At 41.0% G+C, this 27,559-nt stretch overlaps 1 pseudogene; it reads right to left on the reverse strand.

Annotated features, from left to right (window-relative positions):
* Positions 1–100: 100 nt before the first annotated feature.
* On the reverse strand, positions 101–27,202 carry LOC147441028 (triosephosphate isomerase, cytosolic-like; annotated as a pseudogene).
* Between the last annotated feature and the right edge of the window lie 357 nt (positions 27,203–27,559).

Genomic DNA, 27,559 nt, shown 5'->3' on the forward strand with positions numbered 1-27,559 from the left:
GTGACAAATAAGACATGAGAATGCAAGAGAAGTTTGTGGATTAGCAGAGTGTCTTACCACTAATCCCCGAATGCTCAAACAAGGAAAACTCTTTTTTCTTTCATTCGTACACATGTAATCCGCTCACAGTAACAACTACGATGGCTGTGAAAGTCTTGGGGCTAAAGAGGGTCAAGAGGGTGAAGATGATGGCAAGAGAATCCATGACATTGGAAGCGGCTAGTGCTTGGAAACAAAAAGACACCTCTCCACCCCCCGCTCCTTTAAAAGGAGGTACTCTTGGCATCCCTCTCCACAACCCCTTTGAAGTGCTGTAGGAAAAGAAGTCCCTCAAATTTGAAAAGCCTTCGGACTGTCGTGAAACCATAGCTGCAGAGATTAAGCCAACATCAGATGTTGAGGAATTTGTCCCTCTCTCTCCATGATTACTACAAATGCTTTGGCCTCTGCTCAGATTGTACAATCCACATCTAGCGCCATTAATATTAACGAGCAACAAATAATAATTTGTGATGTCTTCCATGGCATCATCTACTCGGAGAGGCAAAATCGAGGCGTAAATGTACCCTCAAATGGCCCCATGAGATTTTTGGATACAAGCAAGGCCAAACAACATAATCTATCATCCTATGATGAGTCCCATGGACCCCTCATATGTCGCTTCACCTAGACTCCCGATGCAGTTCGAGCCCACGAACAATAACTTTAGTTTTCCTAGTTTGGCTCAACTTCCTCTCAGAGAAACCACCACGCCTACTCTAGTGATGCTCCTGATAGAGAATGCATCCACGACCTCTAGGGCTAGTACAATATTGCTACCTAGTGGCGTAGTACCTACCACTAGGCTTCAACCATATGTGCTTGTAGCCACTTATGCACACATGGCTCCTACACCTCCAATTGTACCAATAGCGTATGAGCCACGACTGCCATTATCAAGCCCTTATTTGAGTGGGCCTATGCCAAGTCATATTGCATATCCTACGTCGGCTACAGATATGCCAGACCAATAACAACCCCCATCCCACATATGATTCCAAGAGTGCCTCCACCAACCATACCTCCTCACATAGGTGATTTGGCAGCATTTACTCAAATGATCGGTTGATCGATTGCATAGAACATGATTCATGCACATAAGAGAGAACCTAGGGGTAAAGCCATACAAATTGAAAATCTTACACAAAAATTCAATGGGGACAAAGATGCTTAAAAGCATATCTAAGTATTTGAACAAGTATGTGATTCCCTAGGAGATCACAACAAACTACTTAAGTGCAATGCTTTAAGCTTGACTTTGAGTGGAAAGGCTGGGGATTGGTATAGGACCTTAAGGATGGAAGAGAACACGATTTACCCTAATCTTTAGAGATTGTTCTTGAAGGAGTACATATGAGAAGGTGCGCTTTGGGGTGTAGCATCTTAGCCTACAAAAGACTGAATGTGAGGAAGGAGAGTCTCTAAGAGACTTATTAGTCATCTAAAGCACTTGAATTTTCGTTTTTCTATAAAATAATTTCAACAATAACCAATTTCTTGATAGATTCCTATGAGGAGCAACATGAAAATATCTATAATAGCCTAGTCATTAGAGGTATTACTACCTAGGAGACAATCACTAACTATCAATGCAATCCAATTGGAAGACACTGAATAATTGTGCTCCATAAAACAATCATATGTATTCAAGAAGGGAACAACAATGGTGCTGATTTTTCTTTGATCCACATAGCACTAGTGAATGTCCTACATTTAGAGTAAAATTCAACTGGAATTGCAATGAATGTGGTAGGTACGGTCACCAAGCTAAGGATTGCATAATGTTCAAATGTGTGATGGCAAATAGACCATCCTTGGCCTAGAAGGATTGACCTTGAGTTCCTGCATTGATGCCTTTCCCACCTTTTGAACAACTATCACAACACATGGTTCCTAGAGCCCAAAATGTTATTCAAGCTACACCGCTATCACCTCGAGTGCTAGGAGCACATCTCTCGCATCCAAGAGTCACCCCTATGAATCATATGGGTAGCAAGCCATCTAGTGATTGTTTGGAAGGTTGTGAAGATGATATATACCCTAATATTTCCTATGGGAGGATGCACTTGAAGAGTGTCCGCAATACTACATGGAGGACTATTAGGGACAAGTAAAACATGTTTATCAAAAGTAGCTACTCTTGCAATACTACATGGAGGACTATTAGGGACAAGTAAAACATGTTTATCAAAAGTAGCTACTCTTGCAACAAGAGGCCAAAATATTAATCTCATTGCAAAGAGACCACCGCTTCAATGCTACACGTGTGGGGATCCACATCATGTAGCTAAGTGTCCTACTAGACTATAAAACAATGACACACTAGTGCATATCAATCAAGGGAGAACATCTACAATGCCGATACTCATGTGTACTTGATGTGTCCTAAGTGATATGCTCCGATCAGGGCTTTACAACGTTGCATTTGATGCTCGGAGTCACCCGCTACGCTTTCATCAAGATTGCTCGGTGTGGGGAGCAAAATAAGAAATTTATATGCTTAAGTGGGGAGGTGGGAGGATGGTGCCAAGTGGCAATGAATTAATCCCACATGGGTGGGAGCAAGTGTAAAATGGAGGGTATAAGGGGGGGAGTGGGTACCCCCTAAGGTTGTATCAAATGGGAAATGCTGATCTCTTGCCCTGCTAATGGGGGCTTGTGGGTGTTGGGGAAGGGGGGGGGGTGCCCATTTTCGGTTCATACCAGTTGGACAGGCACCTGGGCATGCTTTTTGGTCCCCTGGACACTTCCCCTCCCCCCTTTTCCTTGGTCAAAAAGTGACTGACATGCCATTTTCCACCCAAATTAAGCCCAAAATGAGCCAATAAAAAGAGGACTACAAGGGGAATCATGTCGGCTAAGAGGAGAGAGAAGATCCCTTGGGATAAGAGCCAAAAAATACCCCTTTTAATTACTTAAGGCCGTCGTATAATTTGATTGTAGCCTTTGGAGGGTCATGAGGTTCTGTGAAACCAAGCACTGGGGAATGGGTTATCCAGTGTGAGGTGGATTAGGTACTGGAGCAATCCATCGACATCCCTTGAGCTTTTGACGTCACATGTAAGTGTTTTTGTGGCAATCAAACATGGCAGATGAGTTCCCACAGTTTCATGGATTGCCTAATGAAAATGCACAGTCGTTTATTGAAAAGTTGGAAGTCAATATCTTACTCTGCAATATACTAGACCAAGCTATATTGTTGCGGCTGCTGCAATATAGTTTACATGATGAGGCAAAAGTTTGGTTACACAATTTTGATGAGTTGATGCAGGCACAAAATCCAGGGGTGGTTTTAGACTACAATTGTGTGAAGCAAGCTTTTGTGGCACAATACCGATCCATCAAAGTATCTGACAAAGTTTGGCATGTAATTAGGGGGTACACTCAAAGGGCTAATCAAAGTGTTGATGACTTTTTCATGCAATTCACCCGTTTATGGGATAAATGGGCCTGGGTTTTGGGAAACAAGATCCCTCCATCCATGTTGAAGAAGGACCTCTTTGTGGCAAACTTAAAAGAAAGTCTGAAGTTCAAAGTTGAGCTGAAAAGACCCATCACCTTCGAGGAGGCTGTGGCCATTGCGAGAGAGAAAGAATGGAAATCTCAAAGGCTTAATGAATATGGGAAAGTGGTCCCTAAGAAAAATAATGGTAGCGAAAAGGAGAAGAATCAGGCAGAGGCTGGAGGCTAACCTATTCAAAGGGCTATTAATACTGAACAGTTACAACAAAATATGCAAGACATGATGGCCATGATACAGGAATTACGACTCAATGTTCTTGGTGGTGGAGGTGGTCGTGGTAGAGGAACGGCTCAAGCATGTGAAGCTCAACCTAAAGTGAATGCTGGTGTGGACAAGGCGGTTTTGAGCCGTAGAGAAGGTTCATCCCCACTTGTTATAACTAGAGTGAACTTGGTCATTTTATCACTTATTGTTCAAAGCCAGCAAGGATGGGAGGGGATATGTTCCCACTTCCTTAGTAGATTCCTAACAGAGCTGATGATTATGCATTAGATATACGGGGAGATCAAGGTATTGGACAAGAAAATGAAGCCTCAACTTATGGTGGTCATGTGGGTATTGTGCGAGTCAAAAAGAAAGAATTAGATGTGCTGCCAGTAGGCAAAAGAGAGAGAGAGAAGGCTATGCAGCACCAGGGCCTAGCAGAAAGAAAGGGAAGGAGAAAGAGGGTGAAGATGCAACAACCAAGAGAAAGAGAAAGCCTCATAGACGATTTGAAGTGGTGTATTTACCATTGGGAGAAGGCCAAACAACTTACATTTTAAATGAAGACCTGATTGGGAGGAAAGTAGATTGTACTTTTGGATAGTTGATAAATATGGTGCCCAAACTTAAAAGGAAATGGAAGTCATTAGAAAATCCAGAGAAAGAGCCAAAGCCTGGACAAGTTAGAGTGTTGTGTGTGGAAGAGTTACCCGACATCTGTCCTGTGGTGGTGAACGCTTAGCACAAAGGTGTGGGCATGGGAGAAGCCTACATTGATGGAGGTCCTCAAGTTTTTGTGATTGTGATCACACAGTCATGTGTCGAGAGATTGGGTCTCATTACATGCGGAAGCTCAGGGTTTTGGATTTGACTAGCAAACCATGCCAAAGTGAAATGTTTGGGAATGATCAAGAATTTGGAAGTTGAAGTCTTTAACGTGAAAGTTATGGTAAACTTTCATGTTATGCCAGCTGGTCTGGGAGCCTTTCCTCTCATTTTGGGAAGACCTTGGTTGGGAGTTGTTGGTGCATTGCAAGATTGGGGCAAGGGCACAATCGGTGTGCATGGCAAGAAGGGTGAGAAGAGAGTTTTTGATATGAATAACAAACAACCTATGGCACTTGAAGATGTGAGTGAGAATAATGAGTCTGAAACCACCACTGTGATGATAATTCTGAAGACTCATAAAGTAGTACTACTTTGAGTTCCAGTGATGAGGGTGAAGTGTCATTCTTGTTGTTGGATGAGGAACATAAACAAATTAGTGAAGTGTTGCAAATATCAGGGAATATAAATGCTTCAAGCCGTTTAGAGCAACTTGAAGAGTTGATGCAACCTAAACAGGAACTGCTAGTGAAGAAAGAGTTGATTCGAAATATGCTGAGTACTATTGACACAAGGAGAAAGAAAGGAGTACTTAGCAATGTTGGAGAGACTTCCAAATGTTGTTATTACCTCATATCAAGAAATAAGGGGTTTTGTTGGGGATCTTGTGAAGATCGAGCTGGTTGAAGGGTCAAAGCCAATACGATAAAAATTAATAAGGATGGGTAAGGAAAAAATGAATGCTTTAAAGGAAGAAGTGGATAAGCTTTTGGATGCAAGGTTCATTGTGCCAGTGGCTAATGCTGAATGGGTGAGCCCAGTAGTAGTCACCCCAAAGAAAGATGGCATTGGAGAGTTTGTGTTGATTACAAGCCAGTAAATGTGGTGACCAAGAAAGATCCTTAACCTTTGCCTTTTATTGATCAATTGTTGAATCCAGTGCCTAGTTTTGAAAGATACAGTGTCTGTGATGGGTATTCAGGATATTTTTAGCTTATCCTTGCTCTTGAAGATCGGAAAAAGACTACTTTTATCATGCCATGGGGTTATTTTTTCTGTTGTTGCCTTCCTTTTGGGTTGACAAATGGGTCGGGAGCCTTTGAAAGAAAAGTAGATTGGGTCCTTACCCCCTTCCTTGGGAAGTTTGTCAAAGTATTCATAGATGATTTCTGTGTATACAGTTCAAGGAAAGAGCATGTTCAAAAGATTGAAATGACTTTTGCCAAGTATGATGAATATGGGGGTAAGCTCAATCCTAAAAAATGTCATTTGGCATAGCCACGGGTGAAGCTTCTTGGGCATGTTATTTAAAAAAATGGGATTGAAGCAGATCCAGAGAAAGTGGAGGCTTTGCTGTTACTATCATCTCAAAAAGATACCAGACAATTGGCCACTTTCATACAGAAAGTTAAATATCTATCTCGCTTCAACCCTTGGCATCACATCTATTATATCCTTTGCAACAAGCACTCAAGAATGATCCCTTGGAATGGTCTCATGACTGTGATGAGGTTTTTGACAGAGTTAAAGAGGTTTTGAGTACACTCCCCATTATGCAGGCTCCTGATTGGGAAAAGGAGTTTTATCTTAACCCATCAGTGGGAAATGATGTTGTTGGGGCTATGTTATTACGAAGGGGGAAGGAATCTCAGTATATGAAGCCTGTTCATTATGCTAGCAGAGTAAAGACTCCTCATGAAAGAGATTTTTTGGAAATTGAATTGGTGATGTGACCAGTATGGTTTATGCTTGCAATGATTCAAACACTACTTGCTACAAAAGTCATTCACCTTCCTCACCAATTATTCATTGATTTTGTAGTTGTTCCATAATTTAAATATATCAAAAACAGTGATGAAATGGGTTATTGAGCTTCAGGAGTTTTAGTTCACCTTTTTGGTGGAGGAAAGTACTCGGGCTACCCTTGCAGACCTTCTCACTTATAAGGATATTCTGGTTTTGGTTAAAGAAAAGGTGGTGCAAAAGAAGGAAGTAGGGACTCTCGCCATCCCTAATGCTTCACTAGTATACTTTGATGGTTCTTATCGAAGAAGTCATAATTCTGCTTTAAGAGACATTGTTATTTATGATGCACAAGGAAAGTTTATGAGGAAACAAGGGCTAAAACTTGATGCCAAAAGTAACAATGAAGCAGAATACATGGCTCTTGAAGGTGGTTTGGATATTTTCTTACAATTGGGAATTGGACGCTTGCAAATTAAAGGAGATGCTTTGTTGGTTGTGAAGCAAGTGTTGGGAGTATGGAAGAATAAGAACCCTAAACAAAAATATTTATTCTTCAAAGTGAAAGCGTTGCTCAAAAAGCTCGAAGCATGGAGTTTGCAGCATATTGAGAGGTCTCTAAATGAAGAAGCACATGATGCTGCCCAAGAGATGATCACTTGTGTGTTTGTGGTAAAGGCAGATGCCCCTTTATATCATGGGAGGGAAATCTTATCAAAGGAAGTGGATTTTCTATTGGCAGGTGTTCTACGTGAAGGTTTACCGTCTTCTACAAAGTATGCATTCATAAGAAAAGCCAAGAAATACAAAATTCTTGATGATGTGCTTTACATGAAAGGATGTGATTTGGTTTTGCGTCATGTGCCTTGGAAAGAGGAAATTTACAAAATCTTGGAAGAAAATCATGAGGGATCTTGTGGAGGCGATTTTGCTATGAAGGTCATGTTGCATAAGGTCTTGCAAGAAGGTTACATATGGCCGAGTATTGAACGAGATGTTAATCATTGGTGCAAGTCGCGTTTGCCTTGTCAAAGGATGGGAAAGATAATTTTGAAGCCTGAATTGCGAAAGACAATTCTAGATTTTGACGTGTTTGAAAAATGGGGTCTTGATGCCATTGGACCCTTACCTATGGCTAGCAAAATAAATGCTTACATCTTGATAGCAGTGGATTATATGTTATGATGGGCAGAAGCTAACGCTGTCAAAAAAATTACCAATAAAGAGATGGAAAAATTTGTTTATGAGTACATATGTTGCAAATTTGGTGTGCCACTAGAGCTACTTTCTGATAGAGGACCAGTATTTAGAGGAGAGCTGTTTGATTTCTTATGCGAAAAGCTCAATATACAACATAGGTACAATTCTCCCTATTATCCACAATGCAATGGTCTTAATGAAAGGTTCAATGGAGATTTGGTAGAGATCTTGACAAAGATGACTCAGACACATGGGAAGACTTGGGATTCAGAGTTGCCTTGTGCGTTATGGGCCTACAAAACTGCTATCAAAACGAGCATAGGATTTTCCCCTTACCACTTGGTTTATGGCAAGGAAGCTTTATTGACAATTGAACATGTTAGAATCATACGCCATGAAAAATGACAACTTTTTTTTTGCTATCTGTCTTTATAAGTGGTTGTCACAAGGGGTCATTGGAGGTGGGTTATCTAGTCACAGTCCATAAGATATTGATCTCAAGTGAAGGAGAGTGTACCTTATGGGTTTCGTGATGTTTCAAGTGAATTTGACCTAGATTCAGTGATCGTCAACGTTGTAGTTTGGATTGTCTTCACTAGTGTGATCTTTGACCTCATTTCCTTATTAGTGATTGTCTTACAAGGTCAAGAAGTAGGTTCATAACTCTCTTCTTGTTTCCATGCGCCTACGGGTTAAGGTTATCTTCGACTGACATAGAGTTGTTGGTTTTGTTGTTGCTATGCTAGCGTCCGCACGTCGCGTACCCGCCAATAGCCATCATGTGTGTCACTTATGTACTAAACAAGTATCTTATGAAAGCTTTGCAATCTATTACTTCATATGAAGCATGGCATGATAGAAAGCCTTCTATTGAGCACATGTGTGTTTTTGGCTATTTTTCATATGGTTTCGTGACACAAACACAACACCTAAAATTGGATGATAAGGTTGTCAAATGTATTTTTGTTGGTTATAGTGCTGAAAGCAAACGTTACACATTGTATCATCCACAAACAAAGCATATTCTGGTTTCACAAGAAGATTCTCTTCAGCCCTTGCTGTCATGTACTAGAGACAATAATGTAAGCTCACAGGACATTTATGACACTTTCTTGACTCTTTTCAGTGGTAGAAGTACGAATGTAAATACCAATGAGGCAAATGTACAACCTATGGGGGTTTTTGAAAATATTACAGATCAGCCTATTACTGATGCAGATGTACATGATGTACTTGAAGAGAAAAGGAGTGAGAATGAGCAGGATAGAGGTATGCCTAAATGGTTGGTGCATATTTTGTGTGACAATAAATTGGATGCACCTTTGTCTAGTTGTACTCGTTCAGGTTCTCACCATGCATCTGATGCATCAAATTTTTATGCTTTGGCTATGCATAGATTACATGATGTTGAGGAGCCTCTATCTCTTGATGAAACACAAAATTTAAAAAAATTTGATGGCTGCCATGCAATTGGAATAAGATGCACTTATAGTAAATGACACATGGACTTTATGTGATTTGCCTCCTGGCAAAAAGGCCATTGGTATGAAGTGGGTTTAGAAGTTAAAATGCAAGCCGAATGGTGAGATAGATCGCTATAAGGCTTGACTTGTTGCAAAGGCTTATGCACAACAAAAATGCATAGATTATGAAGAGACTTTTCTCCCACTTGTTGTATGACTACTGTGCATTTTCTATGTACATTGGCAGCTCATTTTGGTTGGGATGTACATCAATCAGACATTGTTACTGCTTTCTTGAATGGTGACATATTTGATAAAGTTTATGTAACAAATCCTTGTGGTTTTGTCAAGAATGGACAAGAGGATAAGGTATGCAGATGTAACGAAGCTTTGTATCAGTTGAAGCAATATCCTTGTGCTTGGTATGAGAAGGCTGACACTCATTTTGTCAAACAAGGCTTTTGTGACAGCGCAAGAGAAAGCACATTGTATGTAAAGTTGAGGGTAATGTAGTTCTCATTGTGGTTCTTTATGTAGATGATTTGCTGATCACTGGACCAAATGAGAGACATATTTTTAAACTTAAGGCTGATTTGAATGCTAATTTCAATATGAAAGATTTGGGGTTGTGGAATCATTACTTGGGTATACAATTTAAGCAGTGTGATGGTGGTATTGCCTTGTGTCAAAAAAGTTACATAAAGACATTGCTATGTAAGTTTGGACTTGAGGATTGCACACCTACTTCCACTCCCATGGAAACATAATTGAAATTGAGTATTCGTGATTCTCATGATCCTGCAAATGTCACTCTTTACCAAACTGCTATTGGATGCCTCATTTATGTATGAAACACGAGGTCGGATATTGAGTTTGTAGTCTCACAGGCCATCATATTTATGCATAGCCCAAAGTCTAAGCATGGGCAGGCTGTGAAGAGGGTTTTACACTACTTGAGTGGCACTTTACATGTTGGCTTGTTTTATCCCAAGGGGGATTATTTCCACCAGACTTACATGCTTTTTTGAACAGAGACTCATCTAGTGTGTCAAAACAACCACTCGTGGACACACGAGTGTCCACAAGTGGTTTTTGTTTCATGCTTGGTAGTTCATGTATATCATGGTTGAGCAAGAAGAAACCTACTGTGGACACTTCTAGTTTTGAGACTGAGTATTGGGCAGTCTTCACAGCTATGGTTAAGTATGTATAGCTCAAATGCCTTATGGATGATTTGGGTGATGGACAGGACAATGCCAACACTATCTACATTGACAGGTAGAGTGCATTGGCAATTGCGATGAGCCCAATTTTTCACGCTCACACAAAGCACATTGAGGTGAATTACCACTATGTCAGGGAGAGGCTCTCAATAGGAGAGATCATCTTGGCTTATGTGCTTGAAATACCATGTTCATGAAATCTTGGAATGTTGCAGGAGCATTTGTCAGACCAAATGGCATGACTCTAAAAGCATAACAACCCCAAGGAGGGATTAAGGTTGTTTTTAATTGATACTTCAATGCAATCCCTATTTGGAAGTAACCTGAGTAGACATCACACACAGTGTACTTCTCATGACCAGCTACCTCATTTAGTATCTCATCCTGAAATGGGAGGGGAAAGTGATCTCTTTTTGTTGCCTCATTGAGTGGATGGTAATCCACACACACCCTGCACTTGCCATTTTTCTTAGGAGTGACAACAATAAGAGAAACCCACTCTGAATTCTCCACTAGATAAATGAAAGCTGCTGCTAGAAGATTTCTTACCTCCTTGAGTAAAGCCTGCTCCTTGATGACTCCTAGGATATGTAGCTTTTGAGCCTTAGGTGTGACCTTTGGCTTCAACTCAATCTTGTGTTGAACAACATCTACTCCACGCACATCGGTGTAATATTTAGCAAAAAACCTAGGAAATTTCCTTCACACACTTTGAAATCCTCTCTTTAATGCTTTGTAAGTGTTGTAGACAACATACCTTCTAGCATTCGTTCATCTTCCACTTTTTGGTTCTCTTGGGAAACTGCCTCTTCCAAACCTGGGCAAGAGGTCTTTTGGTTGTTTGGCTTAAACCTTAACCCCATAAGACGGGAAAAGTTGCCAAACTTTCACCATGCTATTGTGGACCGTTTACCATTCTCAAACATATATGGTCAAGTGCCCTATAAGTTAGCTCTTCTAGAGCACTCACGAGTTCATCCTATTTTTCATGTTAGCCGTTTACAAAACAGCTAGGAAAGAATGTAATGTCATTGAAACAGGTGTGTTGGTTGACCTTATCGCATCTCCAAGCATTCCTCATGAGCCCAAAAAGATTTTGGATTCTCGTGAGCTTCGTACCAGACATCATGTCAGATGACGGGTGTTGGTAAAATGGATAGAGAGACCTGAAGAAGGTTCTACGTGGGAGAATGTCTCTGCACTTAAGAAACATTTTCCTGCGTTCGTTTTCGAGGAAAAAAATGATTCTCCAAGGGAGGGTAATGTAAGGACATGGATCCTTTGGGCAAGGCCACCGGCACGGCCAGACAGTGTGTACCCTAGGGGAAGGCTATATGATAGAACGGTTGGGTGGAGACTAGCACACGCATTACCACCGCCCTTTCACCACTATAGCCCAAAGTGGTGTCAAACAAATAGTCAATATTTTTATATTTTATGTCTTGTCTAGTCCATTGGTCACATGCACACAGATTTGCCGATTTAGGCAGTGTGTCAATGCTCATCCGGGTGTAGATCCACCGATTTAGGCAGCACCAGTTTTTCGTGCAGATCCGCCAATGTAGGCAACACACAATACATGACAAATTCAAAAGTTTACATAATATTAGTGCAGACTCGCCGGTTTAGGCAGCACAAGTGCCAATTCGCCAATTTAGGTAGCACGTCGGATGTAGATTCGTCGGTTTAGGCAACACCAATCACAAAATCATGCTACACGAGTATACACAATGAAGGATATTTGGATTTGGACATGGATCCTACGGGCAAGGCCCCCGGCACGGCCAGACAATGTGTACCCTAGGGGAAGGCTATAAGATAGAACGGTTGGGTGGAGCCTAGCACACGCATTACCACCGCCCTTTCACCCCCACTATAGCCCAAAGTGGTGTCAAAAAAATAGTAAATATTTTTATATTTTATGGCTTGTCTAGTCCATTCGTCACATGCACACAGATTTGCCGGTTTAGGCAGTGTTTCAATGCTCATCCGGGTGTAGATCCACCGATTTAGGCAGCACTAGTTGTCCGTGCAGATCCGCCAATGTAGGCAACACACATTACATGACAAATTCAAAAGTTTACATAATATCAGTGCAGATTCACCGGTTTAGGTAGCACAAGTGTCAATTTGCCGATTTAGGTAGCACGTCAGATGTAGATTCGCCGGTTTAGGCAACACCAATCACAGAATCATGTTACACGGGTATACAAAATGAAGGATATTTGGATTTGGTTTTGGAATGGGTATATGATTCTTTTCTGTCACGATAGTATTTTTATGAAACTGGATTTGAGATTGATGAGAATTAATTATGATGATGAGTACGACCAATGATATCTTGTGTCATAATAATCAATATCTAATTCTCCTAAATGATTTTCTCATATTAAACTGATCATTTAATGTGGGGAAGTGCCAGGGGAGAAAAGGCTAGAATATTGGTTAAGCTAGCAGACCGGCCATAGTAGAGATCCAAAGGAGTGAAAATAGGGATCCAAAGGAGGGGCCATCTGCAAAAGAGCCATGTACAACAATGGGCTAAAAATACCCTAAGGTTCAGCCCATTAAGACTTCCAAAATGCTAAGGTTCCAAAATTCAAAGGTTGTGTCCAAAGGGTTAAAGCTTAGGGGGAATTGGATGCTTTGTGTGCTCTCCAAAGTCAATGCATATCCCTACATGAGGGGGCGAGCCCTTCTTTTAGGGATGACAGATAAAATCACACACACACACACACACAGGCTCCCTTTACACAAAGGTAATGAGGGACACATGTCAGCTCCCTAGGCCAGATGCTCACAAGGTGTACCTAGTTTCTATTGGATGACCCTTGAAGTGGACCACTGAGAATTAAGCTAGATTAAATCTAGTTTAATTAATTTAAAAACATTTAATAAAAGAAACCAATGAGAATTATGTCTCCTAGAAGACTATTGGGCAGTCTCCCAAGGGGTCCAATGAGCATTCAGGAGCCCAATGGCTTGCCTGATTCCTATTGGCCAGGAGGCAAAGGGGTCCAATGAGAGTTTAGTTTAGTTATTTAATTACCTAAAGCTCTCACAAAAGGGGAAAGGGGGACACATGTCAAAAGGCTATCACTTATGCTGCTTAATTGTGATTGGCTTGACTTGGGGAGGGCCAATGAGGCTGGAGCAAGAGCAAATAGCAAGGGGGCTCGCCCAAGAGAGAGAGGGGGCTGATTTTTTCAAGGCATTATCACACACACACTCACACAAGCTCATGTGTGAAGAAAGAGAAGACTATCTCTTCCCAAGCTTTAATGGAGAACTCATCACCTACTCCAAGCTTGTGAGATAGAAGCCTACATCAACACTCTCTTGGCATGTGGATGCAAATCCAACCAAGAGCCAAGCTTCAATGCATGATCATCTCCTCTACCAAGCTAATTACTAAGCTAAGCTATGCTAATATGAGTGATTATGTGAGGAGATCTACATCTTTCTCGTAAAATACTCCTTCTTCCTCTCAATCTACTCTCATACCCTGCTAGCTCTCACCATCTTCGAAGGTGTGGGAGGTCTTGGGTCTGAGAACGGGGATAATTCAAGTTGTGTTTGCTAAGTGTTTTGCTTAGTGCATGAAGCTTTCATCTTCATTGCACTAGCTATTCTTGAAGGAACACAAAGAATTGTATTGTACAATGTCTCTCTTGATGGGAGAAACCATAATACAAAACCTTTTGGAGGGGGGACCGGCTCCATGAAAATCCGGTCCTCAACTGTTGTCATTATCTTAATTTCTCTCTCTTTTGAAAGTATTGTCGATGCTATCTAACTAGGTGTTATGATTTTTGTTGGTCTCTCCACCCAAGCACTCTTGTAATTCTCATTAGGAATATATTCTAATGAAATGCCCACTATGTTCATGCTAATTTCCGCTACACATAAGTTTTTAGGCCATTAAATGTTACATTGGTATCAGAGCTCAAGGTTTCTCTTTTCTTGATCAAGAAGGGAGGTCCTCAAGCTAGCTACAAATGGTTGGTATTATTAATTGCCTGTGAGTAAGTAGAATAGGGATTTTTCAGCCTTGCAGTGTGCCTGCCTTTGTGCAATTAACGGGGCATCACCATTGAGAGCTATGGTCTTAATAGTGGAGTCCTATGGGGCTTGCCCACTATTGAGATATTAGAAGCTTGACAGGAGCCGATGCTGTTTTGGTGTTGAAAGACCCTCTCTTCTATTCCTTGCAATTAATGGTATTCGAGCCATGGGTACAGTAGCTTGAGTTCTTTTTTCTAAAGGGGTAAAGAGGAGTAGCAACTAGGGCTTGAAGTGACAAAGTACACCTAAAACTTTTATAGCTAAAAGTTGTTAGAATGGCTGACAATAGTAAAGAGAGTGAAATTAATGTTGATAACTTTGATTTTGCTCATGAGAAATCTACTAATGATGCTTCAATGCTTGTTAACTATCTTGTTTCTAGGCTTCAACAAGCCATGGGCAATCCATCTCTCCAAAGTGAAGTGAAACGGCAGCTCCGTGCTCACGGGATTCTCCAAGCTCATCACCATGACGAGAGAACACCTCCTTGTGAGACTACCAAAAGAGGTCTCTCTCCGATTCGGGAAGAAGAAGAGAATCCATACGAAGGGCTCAAGAATTTACTTCTTGATGATGCATCTCCTTCCCAAAGGAGAGCTCAAGAGCCTCCACCGAAGTAATGAGAAAGAAGTGAGTCTCCCGCCACCTCGGCGGAGATGGCTCCACGAAGACGGCGGGCTAAACGCTCTCCATCACCACCAAAGCGGAGAAGACCATCATACTCTTCTCCACGCCAAAATTCAAAGAGGGATGATAAAAAGCAAGAGAAGAAAAAGGCGAGAAAGAGGACATCCTCTTCCTCTTATGAAAGCTATGGTGAAGACGACAAAGATCAAGACAAGAAAAAGGCAAGAAAGAGGTCACCCTCTTCTCCACCTTCTTCAAATTCTTCACCTTCTGAAGAAAGTGATGGTGCAACTTTTGAACCATCAAAAAGAAGAGGCCATAGGAAATCCTATGCCTCATGGAAGAGGTCGTCCAAGCTGAAGAAATTCAAAGAGGGAGGGAAGAGCATCTCTTTACTTACCTATGATGGCACCTTTGGTGCTACGGACAAAGTCTTGGCCTTTATCCAACAATTCGATGCGGCGTTTGGAGATGAGGGCTTCATGGAGTCCTCTAAGCTACGCCATGTAGCTATGCACTTTCAAAAGTCCACCAGGCAATGGTGGTCTAGCCTACGAGCCAACGTTGAAGCTCCACGAACATGGAAAGCTTTAAGAGCTTCCATTATGAAGCAGTTTTTGGCCACCGATGCCAAATACAAAGTCCTCACCGAATGGCGAAGCTTAAAGCTCTCTCCCAATGAATCCATCCACAAATATGTAGACAAGTTTTGGGACCTACAACTCAAAGACACTGTCTTCAAAAAGTTGTATTTTGGAGAGAAAAAACAACAATTTTGTGCGGGCTTAACCGAAGAAATGGCGGAGTATGTCAACTCCCAAAGGCCATGTACCATATCGGCGGTAATACACCACACTATGGTGGCCTCTCGAATCAATTTCCAAACGGGGGATAAAAGAAATAATAAGCCCCCAGAAAACAAGGGTTCCAATGAGCTTAAGGGGAAGGACAATGTCCGAAAGGCTCCTAAGGGCAACTCCAACAAAGATAAAGAGAAGGGAGTTTACAAAGGTAAGAATAAACTCTCTCCTGAAGAGCTTGAGCGTTATTGTAAGGATAACCGGTGTTTCAAGTGCGGCGAACAAGGGCATGCGTACCGCGCTTGTCTCCAAAAGAACAACCGCCAAGATCCTCCTACAGCTTCCTTGGTTGAAATCCAAGAGGAGGAGACTCACCAAACTCACCACAAAGGATCTCCTCTATGCCATGCTTGGGGAAAGGTAAGAGAACATGATGCTTTTATTCTCTTTGACCCTGGCTCTACTCACAATTTTATATCTATGGAGTTAGCCACTAAGCTAGGCATACAATCCTACGAGATGGGAGATGTCCTACCCGCAGACAGTGCCTTCAAGGGGCAAGAATCTTCAGTCACTCCCTTAATTGGGAAATTTAGGCTTCATGTCCAAGGCTATGTGGACAAAGAGGACTTCTTTATCTCTCCTCTCAAGCATGAGGATGTAATCCCAGGGGCACCATGGTTTGACCGCCTGGTTGCGGATGTTAAATTTCCTGAAAGGAGAATCTCCTTTAAGTTCAGGGAAAAAGACATGTATATAGATGCTAAGGAAATGGGTAACACCATCCCCATTGTACATACACCATCTTTCAACAAGTCAATAAAGAGCTCTATTTCCGTGTACATGATTTTTGTTAAAGATTCTCAAAATAAACCTAATGCTTTAACAAAAGAAAATAAAAGCAACCAAAAGGAATTAGAGTTATCCAATTTTCTCAAGGGGTTTCAAGATGTTTTTATTGACGACATCCCTTGTGAGCTACCTCCTAAACGAGGTAATGATGACCATGCAATTGAACTTCTTCCAGGAAGTTCACCGCCTAACAAACCTCCTTATAGAGTTTCTCAAGCTCAACAAGAGGAGATTATGCGGCAAGTGCATGAGTTAGTTGAGAAGGGTATGGTTAGGCCAAGCTCATCTCTAGTTTGCTCACCTGTGCTATTAGTGCAAAAGAAAGATGGCACATATCGTATGTGTGTCGACTATAGAGCACTAAATAGGATCACTATCAAGAATAGGTTTCCCGTTCCACGGGTAGAAGACCTATTTGATAAGCTACAAGGATCGACCTACTTCAGTAGGATTGACCTAAAAAGTGGCTATCATCAAATAAGGATAGTTGATCAAGACATTGTAAAGACCGCATTTTGCACCACATTTGGTCTTTACGAATACATTGTCATGCCTTTTGGCTTAACCAATGCACCAGCCACATTTAACCGCTTGATGGAGAAGCTGTTCAGGCCTCATCCAACCTTCACTAGAGTGTTCTTTGATGATATTATCATCTACTCTAATTCATTGGAGGAACACAAGCAACACCTAGCTTTGTTGCTTTTGGGGACGCTTTTTGAAACCTTTATCCACCACATAAGATGAGGTCTGTGGTTTTGGTAACCAAAGTTTCTTTTGACCCTCATAATAGCCTTGCTCTGCTAAGCTGTAGTGGGAGGCTATCCATCCCATGTGTTTACCTTTAGTCAATTGGCTAGGCTCATTTACCCATATTGGGTCCTTGGCCTTTATTTCTTCAGCTTTAATGTAGACCGTTGAAAACCTTTGGCGGCGGTGATCTAGCTCGCAGTGTAGGATATTTTGGTTGAAAGACTTTCTTTGGAGTCTGCCTTTGATGTGGAAGCATGTGGTCAGTTTGATGTCGAATCTTTGTCTTGAACTTTTTGGGACTGGATTGAAGACTCTGATTTAAGGGACTGCTTCTGTTGGTAGGACATTTGTGGGCTCATTTTGGCTTTGCCTTTGTCGGAAGCCGATAATCTTGGAGCAGTAGTAGGCTGGATTTCTTGAGAACTAGTCGTGATGACCATTGTTGAAAATTTAGGTTCTTCTGCCAATGTTTTTGCCCACTGCTTGGACAAAATCAAATGTGTACTCATTTTGGAGGAATCCACCACTAGGAATTTGTCTTTGATTACCTTTGACCGTAGTGTAAGGGTAGCATTTGAAATCCCTAAACTTGTGACAACTATTCCATGTGATATAGGAACCTGTACCTAAATTTCATACAGTTCTCGCTTATCTAGAAGTAACCACAGCCCATAAGACATGACATTAGTCATGGCAGTGCAATCTATCTCTGCTGTAAAATTGAATTTCAATTTCTCATGCACATCCAACGAGAATTTAATCTTCTTGTTGGCTGCCAAGTAGCTGATGTCCTTGTTGCTTTCAGTACTTTTCTTGGACTTTTGTGCCTTGGAAGCTTTGTCACCCTCTTGTATGTTGAACTTCTTTGTCATTTGACTGGTTGTAGCATGTCCCAAGTGCTTACTATCTTCTGCTGTAGCTGCTTGTTGTAGTTTCTGACTGTGATGCCTTGATTCTTGATTTCAGAAGCTCTTTGTCACTATTTACTTCTTCTAGCACTTGAAGGTCATTCAATGGTGACTTTTCTTCTTGGAAATGTTTTGAAGCTTGTGTAGTAGGATGTTGAGGTTGACTCTCTTGCTTTGATGCAATGGTCACCGTGGCCTTTGGTTTCCCTTGTTCCATGGGTTTTTGTAGAGTCTCTTCTCAAAAATATTCATTCATATCCTGTATTGCTTGTCCTTGGTAGTCAATCTTGGACTCAGTCATTTTTTGTTCTCCTGTGCATTCTATGTCTTCAATTACATCTTCTTTTAGCTTCTCATACTCTTTGATTTGTTCAATCACCAATGAAGAGTCCACAGTAGAGAATTTATTTGGTAGAATTTCAGCTTCATCCATTGACTCTATTTGCATGTCTTCCACTTGTGATGTGGCACTAAGATTTTTTGTTACCTCTGCCACCTCTTCTTGTGTTGTCTCACTATCGTCAGAATCTTGGCTTCTTTTGCTCTCGACCCTTGAACTACGAGCTTCATCTTCATCACCTTGTGGATGCTTTGACTTGTCCTCACTGAGGTTCCTTAAACGATCTTGAATCAGCTGATTCAATTGATCTTTTTTGAAAGCCTGATTCTCTATGATAATGTAGTTGTTGACACCCTTGACTTCAAGCAACTGTGTCTTGAGCCTATCTTTTTTGCTTTGCGACAAGATCTGCTTCTTTTCCGGAGATCTTGTTGGGGATTCTTGCTTCCATTCCCTTGTTGTCACTATCTGAACTTTGCTTTTGGCTTGTTGCTTCTTCTTTTCCATGTAGAGCTTTGCTGGGCAGTCCTTCACTAAATGACCAATGACACATTGGTCGCAATATGTTGTTATCTCAACATGTGCACTCTTTGGACGAGACAGCTCTCCATAATACTGCTGATAATGGTTTCCTGTGGTATCTAGATACATATATGACCTCTTCTTTGCATGCATGAACCTGTAGATTACGACTGACTTAGGTGTATCCACTGGCTTTGTCTCTTTATCCTTCATCGCCTTGTCCTTGAGAAGCTGAAAATAGCTTCCACTATTGCTTGCATAAAAAATCAAATCACTATCCATGCTTTCTAGCAGTTGTAATGCTAATTCTTCCATCAGTATATGGTCTTTGATGTGGGGCTTCTGCATAGCCTTAGGTCTATGTTTTCGAGTTGATTTTGGTGAGTTCTGCACCGAGGTTGAAGATTGAACCGAATCTTTGTTTTTCGTTTCCCTTGATGGTGCTTTTGGACGGGGTCCAAGTATGTGACTTACAGGTTGCCCACAATTGCTAAACTCATCCATATTTTTCACATCGGCTATTTCATGGTGCCTATCATATTTCTCGACCACAATGACATCTTGACCTGACCTTTTACATTGGGCATTGTGAATTTCGAGTGGTCTCTCCTCCGGCTCGGCATCTTCCAATGCTTCTCGAAATTCCACTTGGACTCCTGAAAAGGACACTACTTCTTGTAAAATTGGACTTCTTAATCCCACTCTTGAAGATATAGGGTCTCTTTGTTGATTTTGAATTCCCCCCATCCGAGAGGGTTTCATATCTGATGTTGGAATCTGTTTAATGCCTGATTGCTTGCCTCAATGCTAATAAAAATTATTAGCACCCTTGTGTCAGTTGTTTTTCGCTTGAGGTCCTTCAGCTTTTGTGGATGCCTTAATCTCTGATTTTTCTGAATTGGGCTTTGCTTGAACTTCTTATCTCCCTTGCTTGCCAAGGTTGATACTGACTTGTCTGGCTGCTTGCTTTGCCTACATCTTTTTAGCAGTCTCGATCTAGTGAAAGCACTATGATAAGTTATGCAACTTACCACTATACTGCAACGACTGCTCCCTTTGTAGCGATTCTTGAGTCAAGCTAACATGTGTTCACTTTAGCACACAATCTACAAAATTCTATTTAGCTGGAAAACTTTTTCACAATGAATGCAAAAATTCTTGATGTACCTTTGACGGTCACACTTGTTCCTTGAGCTACGAAGTGACTTTCAAGTTCGCTTTTAGCTGCACTAAACTTAAGCTAGCACAAGAGAATTATGCACAAGTCGCAGTGATTTGCTAGAAAAAATCTTGTGTTAAAGTTCTCCAAAACTTGCGAGTGTTGTTGCAAAATCAAGAGTCCTTGTGTATGGTGTTACTGCTACCAGATTTGTGTACGGACGGTCAAATTTTACACTAGGCCGTAGTTAACTTACACCTTTCCACAGGTGACCAATGGTTTTCCCAAAAGATAATTTCAATCTGCTAGCTTAGTAGTCTTCAAAAACCGTGACCGTTTTCTCACAATTATTTCGAACTGTCGGTTTTAGACACCCCTGACTTCCCAATGCATTTTGACCCCAGCTTCTCCTTGATGTGCTGATCGCAATGGTGTGCTCATAAATTGGTTTGGAGTCCTAAATCAAGCTCGAGACATACTACACGTAGGATGTCCAAGTGCTCAGATTTTGTCCAAACATGATCCCAAGATTCTCCTAGGGATCAACAACCCAATGGTATGCTTAGATTTGAATTTGGATGCCAATAGGTCAAGATTTGGGTTGCATAAGCTTCTAGTGCACTCCAAGAGTAGGATGTCTGACAATTCTTGTCTTTGCTTGGTAAATAGGCCAAACAAGGTCCAAATTCACTTTTGAAAAAAGTTCTGGAATCCTTGAGACACTTAGAACCTCCCTATATGGCCAAAGTAGAATTTTGACCACTTTATGACCCTGGAGATATCCTACGCGTAGGATGTCTTTTTGCTCTATTTCAGCTCAAACTTGCACTGTAGCTTCCCCTTGATGTGCTAAACTCACAGCTATTTTTACTTTTTGATTCTCACACCTATAGGTTGGTCAAATGATCAAACTGTTCCGAAAGCCTGATGTCTGTTCTGATGAATTCCCAGGTCAAATCAACTCCAAATTGGACCAAATTTGCCTAGGAGGCTTATCTAAGGCTATACGACAACATGGTATGGTCACAGTAGAGATTTGGTTTCAGAATCATGCAAGAGACATCCTACGCGTAGGATGTCTTTTTGCTCAGAATGAACCCAAACTTGGACCAAAGATTCCCCTAGTCTTCAGCAACCCACTGGTATGCTTAGATTTGAGTTTAGATGTCAAAAGACCCCAAAACTAGCTATTCTTGCCTTTTTCAGTCAAAAATGCTAGAGTCTGTTCAATCTTCCTTTCACTGACCCAAATGAGATGAAATTTATCACATGCACTCAATACAACATTTAGAACATGCCTATGGAGTTATCCTATGGTTTGGTCTCAAAATTAGGCTTTGGACACAATTTGGGTAGGATGTCTGGCAATTCTTGTCTTTTGGCTTTGATCTATCAAAATTTGGTCAAATTTCCACTTTCCAGGTGAAAATAGGGTAGAATCTACCTTCTAAACACACTGGTAACCTCAGATTTTCAAAAAAGTGCCCAGATCACCCTGTAGACATCCTACGCGTAGGATGTCTACTGCTTATTTTTTCAGGTTGAAGTGTCCCTGATGCTTCCTTATGCTCTCAGCAAGTGCAAGTATGCTTCACAATTGCAAAAACATGCAAAAATCACTCAATTTAAGCCTTTTCTGAAATTTTACGTTTTCTGACTCTGCTTTTTGGCTTTTGGTCAACAAAAATAGGGAAAAACACTCAAGTCAATATGTTACTAGGGTAAAACCTACCCTCTGAACCCACTGGTAACCTGAGTTTTCCAAATTCCCTGCCAAAAGTGCCCTGGAGACATCCTATGAGTAGGATGTCTATTGTCTTAAAATGCAAATTTTTTATGGTAGTAGTACTCCCTATGCCCTGTAGAGCTCTCAGTAATAATCACAGAAATGTTTGGACTTCAAATCAGCTTCCAAACACAATTTACCGTCTTTCCTACTTAACGTTTTCCACTTTTCTGATGAGCCGAACAGAAAATAAGACATGCATAAAGTACTCTAGATCAGCAATCAAGATATTCTAATTACACTACTCCTACTCATCATGTGAGGTGGTGATTTTGATGTCTTGGTTGCTTCCTGGCCTCACACGGAGTCTCAAGTCAACCTACCACCACATCTACCACTCGAACTCCTACTCTCTACACCACAACCTACTACTACCTAATACTACCTAAGACGAAGGATCTAGGCCAGACACACGCTCCCTAGACTTCTCCTAAGACCTATAGAGTCCACCACCCTCTGATCCTATCTAAATGTAAAATAGTACTCTGGCAAGCCAGAGGGATCTCTATCCTCAAGGACTAGTCTCGGTCACCTACTTAGGGCCCTCATCCCCGACAGCGGCGCTAATGTTGGACGGATACGCCGCGATGGACGTCAGCATAGCGAGAACTCACCTAACATATAATTGTCAACTGAGGATGGAGCTCGATCCGCAGGCGCGTGGAAGCAAGCAAAGGGTGTCAACCTCTACTCGACCGACTAATGACTACTTCCTACAGAGATATCAAATCTACATGCCATCGGTTCTGTGAATGTGAGAGTCTCCTATGATGCTACCGCAAGCCAAAAGCCCATTAGACGTTCTCGAAACGTTACGAAACTTGAGGGATATCCTATCAACACCAATAGGCCACTCTCCCTAAGGTCCGTGACCAAAAAACCTACCAAATATCCTCTGTGCAGAAAACGTGTAGGATGTCTGGCCGGTTTTTGCAGGTCGACATTTTCAAAAACTAAAGTGCCTAATGTGTAGATCTACTTGCTCTGATCGCGTGGATATGCTGAATGAAAAAAACGACAACATTTACTCACTAAAACTCCAAAACTAGATCGTAGGTGAATCTGCCAAAACATAGACGAACGCACGTGATGTAAGCATCAATGCGTAGCTCTCCTTGTGGGCAACACACTGCTGCTCTCCGTTTGCGATTCCAACCACCGTAGCTCCTGTAGCACACACACACTCTCTCTCACTCTCTCGCAGTCTCCCAACGACACAGAAGATCAGATTATTAGAAGTCTCTTTACAAAGCTTTAGGTTTTGGCTTATATACTAAACCTTAGAAAACCTAATGTCCGACCAAAATGACTTGATTTGTCCCTAGGCTTCTATAGAGCTTAATTACAACACTGTGAGCTGGCTTTGCTAATCCAACAAGCATCTCTGGCCAAAATACAATTGCCGACTTAACATATGAAGTTCCTGTAAACATTACAAAAGTGGCCCTAAACCGGCTCAAAATAATAATAACGGGATATTAGATCATGTCCATGAGCTTATATCTTCACATTACAGTATCCATCTTCGTCTTCATCACTTCATCAGCATCTTTATTTGGAATCTTTAGAGAATCTTTCATGGAATCTTTGTGGAAGCGTTGTTGAAAGGTTGACCTGTCAACAAAGACTGAGCATTTCCCTCTTGCACGTATTTATTTATAGATTTCTTGAATGCCCAAAAATGAGTACAAACTGGCTGGCCGAACATAAATGGCCAAAGCTCATAAAGAGCACTTGAATAATCAAATATACATAAAATGTAATATCCTTCTGCATAATCCATTATCTGTTGATTCTTTTTCCACCTGTCAATTGCAATAGATAATAAAATATCAATTCTATAACATACTTATCCATTGGAAAGCAATTGTCCTTGGTTACAAAGATAAAAATCTGCAGACAATACTTGTCAAAAACAATGATTAGAAATCTGTATCAAAAGGAAAAATACATAAAATTACACACATTGAATATTCCTGCCGTCACCACATACTACCTATTCTAGTGTCGGATACCACTAGAATAAGCGGTATATATCATACCTTGATGAATTAGGATATCATTGGTCACACTCATCATTGTATAAGTCAATTCTCATCAATCTCAAGTTCACTTTCATAAATACTATCGTGACAGAAAATCATCATATACCAATTCCAAATCCAAATCCAAAATATCTTTCATTTTCTATACCTGGCTAACAAAATCATACCGGTTACAGTGGTGGCCAGTCACACTGCAGCATGATTTTGTGATCGGTGTTGCCTAAATCGGCGAATATACACCTGACGTGCTGCCTAAATCGGTGAATCTGCATTTGATATAAGTTCAAAAAGTGTGAATTTGTAGCTTGTTGTTGTGATGCTTAAATTGGCGAATTTGCTCTAAATGAGCATTGACACACTGCCTAAATCGGCGAATCTGTGTGCATGTGACCAATGGACTAGACGGACATAAAACAAAACATTTATTACCTATTTGACACCACATTGGAGTAAAGTTGAGTAGCAGAGTACTTACTAATTATTGTTGTTCACCAACCCAAAGGACCTCAATTTATGTGAGGTGCTCTATACCTTAATGTCAAATCCTCTCAATAGAAATTACATTTAGTGCAAGCCTACAAGGTAGAACTTTAGAGATGGTTAATTTCACAATATACCATAAGAGAACATAGATAAACAAAATATATTTTTCCTTTCAAATTGTCCAATGGTATTATCCGTATCGCAAACTGTGTGAGTTTTCCCCCCTAAATTTAACTGTACCAAAAGAAAATAAGTTACAAGGAAGTAGATAACGTGAGTATTATTGTAGTAGTATATTAAGCAAGAACAATGTGGTATAGGAAGATAAGAGATGATTGATAATGACAAAATCTTAAGACATATGTTAGTAATAGATGTATTTAGGAACTAACTCAATAAAGACAATCAAAATGAGTCAGAAGATATTGAGAAATAACGTATGTAAAGGTGGTTCAGAGAAATAGCTAGTAGCAAACAATCAAATGCTAAACAAGTTCTTAAAAATGAAGATCAGTAGTTAGCAAAATCATTATGTTTTTTAAAATAGCCAGTTAGATTAGTTTTGTTTTTTCTTAATTTTCCCTTAAGAATTTGTTTATTGACACCTATCAACCACCAGTGGAAACTCTTGAAAAGGATCTTCAATCATTCCCTGGAATGAAGACCGCTACTAAGATAAAAATTTGGTAAATAGTCAAATTGTGCCATAAAAGAGATTATTGGATGAGAAAAATCAAAATAGAAATTATTAGGTTCTTGTTAGTCCCATTACTTTCTCAAGTAAGAGGCTTGAAAGATTATTAAAGAAGAGACTAATAGTGGAAATATTGGCAAGAGATCGTAGAATTTTGGAAGACTTCTATTAGAGCATTGTGATCGAATGAGAGAGACTGTTAGTGGGTGTACCTAGAGAGCTCTTCAGGTTCTCCACTATTCAAGGAATTATGAGACAATGTCAAAGAAAATAGAAAAGTTAATTATTATTTTTCCTCAGATTTTGGACTACATTGTTGCCCAATTACGAATACTGCAAATTTAAAAGGCTTGCGGACTCTCCAGCTAGTTGGGACCAAGTTTTAACGTGACAAGATTCCTATGCTTGATAATAGCTTCTAGAAGGACATTTGTAAGCTTGGTGCTTGAGAGATCCAAGGAAGTAAGGCCGGTCAGATTTCCAAATGAGATAGGATTGCCTTTGACATTAAAGTTGCATACAAATGGCCAAAGCGGTCCCATTATAGTTAATACCGAAAGATGCATCTCAAGCACCAGTTTGAAGAGCTTCTTGGTCGAAAAACAAAATAACATTGTTTCTTAAAAGAGATATTATAAGTCAGGCAAGTATGCATTCCATAAAGCATGCAACTGTTCCAAGGTAGCTGCATATGCACACAATTATAGTACTATGTTGTATCATAGAGAATGCTGGACAACTCCCTCACATATCATCAGAGAGATAGTAGGCTACAGTGAAATGTTCTAAGGATAATTATTAAGATTAAATATTGTTGCATGACCGGAAACCTAAGGGGGAAGATACACTCTGCACGAGATTCCTACTTTGTGGCAAACAACTTCAAGATTTTTTCTTAGCTTTTGGACCCTTAAGCGAGGCTCCTCCAACAATAAATCCATCTATATCTTCTTTCTTTGCCACAATTGGCTCCATTCACAGAACCACCATAAAAGGCACGAACGGCCTTAGCAGCTTTGATGAAAGAAACATTCTTCTCCATTCAACCACGGATGACTGCATGGACTTCCTGAGCTTGCCAGTGCCAATCGCCCACACTGGCTCATAAGCAATCACAATGTTGCTACCTTGCCAGTGCCAGTCTTCTCATTGCACCTTTTTTATACCTCTTAGCACACGGTGTTGCTACCTTGCCAGTGCCAATCGCCCACACTGGCTCATAAGCAATCACAATGTTGTCTCAGCTCTGCACTGCATCTCCAAATGCTTTCAATTGCTCAAAGCAAAATGAGAAGTCTTCCCAGATTCACGCTCTTCCAGTTTCTCACACACACAAGCAATAACCTTCAAGTTCTATGATAGTGCATAAACAACTTTTTTACCAACAATAAATTCATTCGTTTCGCCAATAACGTGTCTGCGCTCAGAATGGCCAAGAATTACCCTTTCACAGCCAGTGTCCTTCAGCTGTTCAGTTGCCTACTCTACCTTGGCATGTATGGAAGCCACATTACCTCAGTATGCGTGATGTGCGGCAAGAAACATGGCGCTATAGTGTGGTGTGTGGGAGGAATTTGCAGAGCAACGATGTGGGGTCTCCCTAGTTGGTGAGTAGGTCAAGACCCTTGTATTGACAAAAATAACAAAATAAACATAGATATTGGGGGTACTATTGATGACTACTACTGTATGGAGTTCGTGATGTGAGACAAGCAGCATGGGACTACGCACGGCTAGGTAGGGAGGAGACAGGAGCATATGTGTGGTCTGCATGGCAACAATTCTCTACACCCGCATGGTCTCTGGTGGGCGGCTGTGAAGAGGAAGAGAGAGAATATAGAGAACTCCAGTTTGGGAGGGGAGGTGCACCATTGGAACTGAGAGAGGGTGAGGGACGGTTGGTGGCTATGAGATCTTCTGAGGTGGGTTGGTAGTCGCTGCAGGGCATCAGTATGATGTTAGGCCCAGAGGAAGAGAGTCAGTCCATGTGGTGTACATGCACTACAGGGCTCAAGTAGTGTGTGTGTGTGTGGTTGAAGTTTCACACAAGATCAACCGCCATGCAATGTTGTTGAGATCGCTCCCATGCGCTATAGTGAACACTCAAGATAGGGCCGCTTCAGCGCCACCAATAGGCGAATAAAAAAGTCTACAATTTTGCCTATGGCATGAGGGTAACCTGAAGGTAACCTTGCCTTGCATGCAATACGCTACCACTGTCCCATTAAGTGGATTTCATATTGTCTTCGAGAGTTTTTCATCACTCACAAATCCTCTCTGAAAACCCAACACCAATTAAGACTAC

The sequence above is a fragment of the Adiantum capillus-veneris genome, chromosome 15 (assembly GCF_014529385.1).
Source record: "Adiantum capillus-veneris isolate H3 chromosome 15, ASM1452938v2, whole genome shotgun sequence".
Taxonomy (NCBI): Eukaryota; Viridiplantae; Streptophyta; class Polypodiopsida; order Polypodiales; family Pteridaceae; genus Adiantum; species Adiantum capillus-veneris.